This window comes from Vombatus ursinus, unplaced genomic scaffold (genome assembly GCF_900497805.2).
Source record: "Vombatus ursinus unplaced genomic scaffold, bare-nosed wombat genome assembly UNPS02011431.1, whole genome shotgun sequence".
NCBI classification, from domain to species: Eukaryota; Metazoa; Chordata; class Mammalia; order Diprotodontia; family Vombatidae; genus Vombatus; species Vombatus ursinus.
The window spans coordinates 4,802,332-4,808,871 of record NW_020951209.1 but is presented as its reverse complement, the minus strand read 5'-3'; positions in this window follow the sequence as shown (position 1 = coordinate 4,808,871).

Here is a 6,540-nt window from a genome sequence, read left to right as displayed (position 1 = left end):
TAATTTCCCCAGGAATTGAAGTCAAGTTCACTGGCCTATGGTTAGTAGGCTCTGTTCTCCCCCCCCCCCTTTTGAATTTTGGAATATTTGTCCTTCTTCAGTTTTTTGGTGTACCTCTCCTGTTTTCCATAATCTTTCAGATAATGATAATGGCTTAGCAATCCCATCTGCCAGTCCTTTCAGGATCTGAGGGTGTAGTTCAACTGGGCCACGTAACTTGAATTCATTAAGGGCAAATAGATGTTTTCTTCCTGTGTCCTAATTTATCTTGGATATCAGCTTCCTGTTAGTCATTTTTCAATGTAAAGATTATTATTCTCCTTTGCAGAGAAAACAGAAACAAAACAAGACTTGAACAACTCCGCCTTATCTATGCTGTCAGTTGTCACTGTCCCATCCACCTCAAGCAAACTTCTTATCCTTTCCTTGCTCCTTTTTTGTTCTTTGGAGAACAACAACAAAACCAAAACCAAAATCCCTTTGGTTGTCCTTAGTTTACCTCACTTGCTTCAACCCAGTCTATGCTTTAGAATTCCTCACTCTATTTTTCACAGAAGTGTCCTGCATTCTTGTACATCTTCTGTTGCCTGGCCCTGCTCCTATATATAGGAGAGCTGGGCTTCTCTGTACCCTTTCTTACAGCCATCTTGATAAGAACTCCTCAAACTTTCTTCAAATGTGTTTTACTTCCACTGCTTTAGATATTTTATTATATAATAGCTCAAAATCTTCCTCAATTTTTGTCCATAAGATTTTACAAATAAGCTTATGGTTTAAACCAGGGGTGGGGAACCTGCAGCCTCGAGGTCACATGTGACTCTTTAGGTTCTCAAGTGTGGCCCTTTGACTGAACCCAAACTTCACAGAACAACTCTCCTTAATAAAAGGATTTGTTCTGTAAAATGTGGACTCGGTCAAAAGGCCACACTTGAGGACCTAGAAGGCCACATATGGCCTTGAGGCTACAGGTTCCCCACCCCTGGAAACTGTTGATATCCTAACTGTGTGACTCTAGGCAAGTCACTTAACCTCTCTTTCCCTCAGTTTCCTCAGCTGTAAAATGGAAATAACAACAGTACCAGCCTTGCAAGGTTATTATGAAGATCAAATTATATATTTGAAAAGTGTTTAGCACAGTGTCTAGCTATATAAATACTTATTCCCTTCCTTTCACCTCCCTTTTCCTTCTAGTAGCAAAACTATTCAGTGAGATTCTGGAAAGTAGTCTCTTCCAAGAGGCTATCAGACTCAACTTCATCTATTACTTACATGTAAAGGGGTGCCCCAAATTCCTCAGAGTTGCATCTACATATGAAAAGCTCAGGAATGGTTTTAGACAGATACCAGAGATAAGGCCCTTGGCCCTTACTTACTTACTAAGCAAGTAAGCCCTTGCTTAGCTTACTTCTTTATCTATTTTCTCCATTCACTGTTGGGATGAAAACATAGAAGAGAGTTAGGATTTGAAAACTGGGAGAACCCAAATTCCAGAGCTTTTTGGTAATTATTAGACAAAACAATTATTACTTGACTTATAATAGCCTAACCTTCAAAAATTGAAAAATGTTGAGTGCATGGAATACCTGCTATAAACTGTGAGGTCTCTGACCAAGAGAATTAATCACTTCACCAGGAAAAAGAGTCCAAAGAAAAGATTAGGTCTAATATCACTAGGTAGCCTGGAAATATTTTGATGTAAAGAGAGTGGCACCCAAGGTTTAGGATTATCTGCTAGGAAGATGTTAGGCTCCCTAAGACTCTGAGAGAACAAGGTTGGAGAAGCTTTCTGCTAGGTCAAGGGTTCTTCTGGCTTTTCTAAGAGATGGGGACTAAGGGCAGCTAGGTGGCACAGTGGATAGAGTACTGGCCCTGACGTCAGGAAGACCTGAGTTCAAAACTGGCCTCAGACACAATACTCACTAGCTGTGGAACTCTGGGCAAGTCACTTAGCCCTAATTGCCTCACAAAAAAGAGAGAGAGAGAGAGAGAGAGAGAGAGAGAGAGAGAGAGAGAGAGATTGGGACTGGAACTATGATTTTAGAAGTTTGGGAACTCCTCTGTATAGGGTATTCAGGGAGGACTAGCTCTTATAATGTGAGGACTTTCTGAGCCCTTTTCAGGGCTGCTTATCCATCTTTGGTGTCCACCTGGCCCTCAGCTCTCACCTGTGGTTCCAAGAAGCTGTAGCATGTGGTAGTGGCCACACACTGGTAAAATTGTCTCAGCAGACTGGCTCAACTAGGTTGAGGGTAACTAACAGGCCTCAAACCCATTGGTGAGGTAGGAGAATGTCTACCCCAAGCATGTGAAGATTTCCTCTGATAGAATGGGTGAATGAGAACAATTTGTTCCAGTGGCCATGAAGGCAGCTGAAGCAGGCACGGTGGAACGTTTGGAGCTTAGTCAGACATCAAAGATGCTAAGGTCATCTGCCACATCCCAGGTTGGGACTTTTGTCCTGCCTCTGGACTTTGAGGACTCTGGAAGAGAGTAAGGCTGATGACTTTGTACAACTCTGCCTCACTTAAATCCAATTCATGTGCAAGTCAAGACATCACCCCATGATACCATTGGTCCTCTTCAAAAAGGAGGGTGAACAACAATATAGAGAACTCCTAGATGAGGAAACTACCTTCATTAATTCAAGTCAGCATCTCAAGTGACTGTTTCAGCTAATAAGTGTCAGAGGGGGACTCAAATCCAGAACTTCTTGGCTCCAAAGCCAGTTCTCTATCCATTATGCTGTGATCGCCTTTTCTAAAAGTGCTGGGGAAAAACCTCTGTTTAGGCTAAGAAAACATGGCAGCATGTGCCTGTCCTCAAGGAAGAGATAGCCAAGAATTTACCTGAGTCAGAAACTGGAGGCATTAGAGACCGCCCTGCATCAACAGCCAGCAGTAGAGATAGACTATTATTCAAAAGCAGTACCCAGTAGCAAAGGCTTAGTGCAGCTTAGTGCAGCAGGGTGAAAAGGAGCTACCAGAGACATTGAGTCCATTGGAGAAGCTTCTTGCAGCAAAGGCTGTGGCTCCAGTGGAGTAATGTCTAGCAGAGAAGACAGGTATCAACAATCCTGCAGTATTGGAATCATGAGCTGAACCTTCACATAGGTGCTGACCTACCACATGTGTGACTTGGCTATACATATTCCCTACGTGTGCATCCTTCCACGTGCATACCTGGACATATGTGTTCCCTAGGTCTTTGCCTTTCTAGGTGTGTTCTTCAGACATGTCCACTGTTCTCACTGATGCTGTATGTATTTTTTGGAAAATGTGCCCAGGTTTACTGGGGGAAGTATTTTTTTACTACTTTTGTTAGTATGCCATTTCATTAAATGCCTTTGCTTTGAATTAGTTGTGTCTTCTTGCTAACTATTAAACAAACACAATGAGGACTCATGAACAATGTTTTTAAGGGATAAAGATACACAGAACACTTTGAACCTTGGGTAATTCTCTCCTAGTGAATGCTAGGAGAATGTAGGTAGAAGAGCACCCCTAGGCACTACATACAGATTCCGTTAATAACCAGCCATAGACCCATACTAGCTTTTTTCCACCTGGCGCAAAAACAAATGAACAGGTTTGGGAGTGGGCAAGAAGTGAAGAGGGTATAGTTCTGCCAGGAGACTGAATAATTTAGCCCTCAACCACACAGAGGTTGGTGGCCTGGGAAAGGATGATAGGATCCTAAAGGTGTCCATCAGACACCCAAAAGGATGCTGAAGAGGGGTGACAGCTACGCTGCACGGAGGTAACAGTAACCCGACTGCAACAGCTGCACTTTTATGGTGAAATAGAGGACAATGATATTGAAGTGGAATAGTGCAATGAAATGAGTGCTGGATTTGGAGTTACAAGACTTGGGTTCAAATCTCAGCTTTGCCATTTATTTCCTCTATGACCTTAGGAAGTCATTTCTCTTAATAGCTCATTTTCCTTATCTGTAAAATGAGGACAGATAACTAGATACCCTCCGAAGTCTCTTTTAGTTGTCAATCTCTGTGATCCCAAAGTACAGGATGGTGTTTACCATGGGAAGAAAGTAAGTCTCCAAGGGGTGAAGCATATCCCATAAAGCTAGTGCATTTCCATCCCTGTACTCACCAAATCTGGATCCTGGGGACAGATCTTGGTCAGCAATGACTAGCCCCCTTTAGAAAGAGCGCAAATGCAATCAGTTAATTTGAATTCCTTCCCATCAGCTTGAGTTACTCCCCCTTGTCCTGTTAGTCTCTGATATCTGACCAGCTTAGGGTCGTTTCAGAGACAATCCAACATCTCACCTCACCCTCCTCCATTTCTTGTTTTATACTAGATTACCACACAAGGTTCACGAGTAGGCAGAGCATCTCCTTCTCCTTGGAGTACCCATGTGTGATTGATTTGTGTGATCATTTTTATATGGTCCAGCTATAGGAATATAGCAGTTCCCCCTCATGGGAACCAATCCTTGATTTCTTGGAAGCCCCAAAGACTTTTTGCTCTTACCTTATTTCTTAGAGCCCATGGCAAAAACCCATTGTTGTTCTAGAGTGGTTGTTCCAATGACCTCATTGGTGGGTTTAGAGGAACCAAGATATGTTATATCCTTCCTGGTTTGGGCAAAGAGTCTATCATATTCAATACCTGGCATCTGTTCCCTATGGTGTGATAGACTTTAACCTTTATCATCTTTTATCCAGGTTGCATTTTGGCCCTCATTATGAATGATTTCCAATATAAGGAAAGGACCAATGTGATGGCTATCATTGTCTATACCCAACTGTATGTCTCATTAATGCAGACTCTTGTTAGCTCTCAGAAATATATATATTCTTATTCTGAGACCACTATTATTGACTGGTAGAGATTTACTAGTATTTGCATGGTGTAAAACAAATTGACTAACTTGGCCTCCTGTGTAGACTTTCAGGAGTCATGGTAACTGGTATGAACCCCAGGCCCCACAATCCAGGCACCTTCCATTCCCTTAGTTGGCAACCCATCAAAGAAGCATAAGAGAGAAGTCCAGGTTAAAGCTCTGTGTCAGATGATGTTGATAATCTTGTACCACCTTGACTATCTGATCATAGGATCATAGATGGTAAAAGGGAGGTAAATTGCCCCTTTTGTTAATAACTCAGGCATCTATTGCCCAGTGCTTTGAAGTCTCAAAGTCACTGGCTTTTCATGAGGAGGTGATCCCTAAGGCTTGTGATTCTCTGTGCTGTATCATAGCCCAAAGATTGTGGTGATTTTACATAATAATGTCCTGACCAGCCAGAGAAATTTTTACAATTTTTGTAATGTCTAATTGACAATTTCCAAATTTTCACTTCTGTGAAGGAACCATGATCCATATGCCATAGAGATCAACTAGAACCCTATCCATTGTAGCCATGGTCAGACCTTGGCAAGTGGCATAAATGGTACTTAGCAATCCTTTCTGGACTTAAGACAGAGTTGGGGCTCCTGACAGATTGTTCTTTAGTGTGGTCAAAGAAATGCATGCTTGCTCTGTCCTGAAAAGGATTCCTCTGAAGGAGGTCCTGATGGATTGCTAGCAGAGGCAGTAGATTTCCAATTGAAACCTGTCAACCTCAGAAAATATGATTGCACCTCTTTCACCAAGGTAGGTAGAGGCTCTCAGTTCAGGTGTCTCACCCAGAAATGAATCTATCTTCTAATTACCTCAGGATATGGCTACCTCCCCCAAAAGGTACCAGATTTAGGCATAGATGGGTATTGTCACCAATTACCTTAGATCTTTAGTGATCCAAGCTGTTGAGTATGGCCAGGTGTGGCCCTCACATCCCTTCCTTGGTAACCAAGTAAAAGTTCATCAATGCATGTTATACACTGTGAACTCAACACAAAGCTTTAAAATTATTTGGAGTCTGATGGAAGAGTGTTGGTGAGTTGTGAAAGCCCAAAGGTAGTCATGATTAAATAAATTATTCACCTTTCTATGTGAAGATGGTTTTATCCCAGGAAGCAAATGTCAGCAGGATGTTCCAAAAAACACTAGAAATGTCTAGACCCGAGTGATTTCCTGAATCAGGCAGGAAGACACACAGAAGTTCTGCATAGTTGGCAACGCTGGTGTAGAGAGTTACCCTTTCAATGGTCAGAAGTCAGTACTAAGTCTTTACCTCCTGTTTAGGTGTTTTTAAACTGGAATTTGCAACTTTATATTCTTGGTGAATCAGTTCATAAATCAGTTCCTTACTCCAGGGCTTCTTAAATTTTTTCTACTCTCAACCCCTTTTAATGTTTATGCCCCATTCATTGGTGTTGCATGGCCTGAGGGCACGTGCAGTGCAAAGTGCACGTGCATTGTGTTCAGAACCAAGGCTGCTGTGAAGTTGCACAAAGCAAGTGTTGCCAGAAACACCTCGGATTGATTATGTGTTTGATTTTGAATTAATTTTTGGTCATTGGCATTTGGAAACCTTTTATTGTTGCCAAATTTTTCACAACCCCATATGGGGTCATGACCCACAGTTTAAAAAGCATTGCCTTACTCTGTCAGTGGCCAGCTTAGAATTGGGATTGT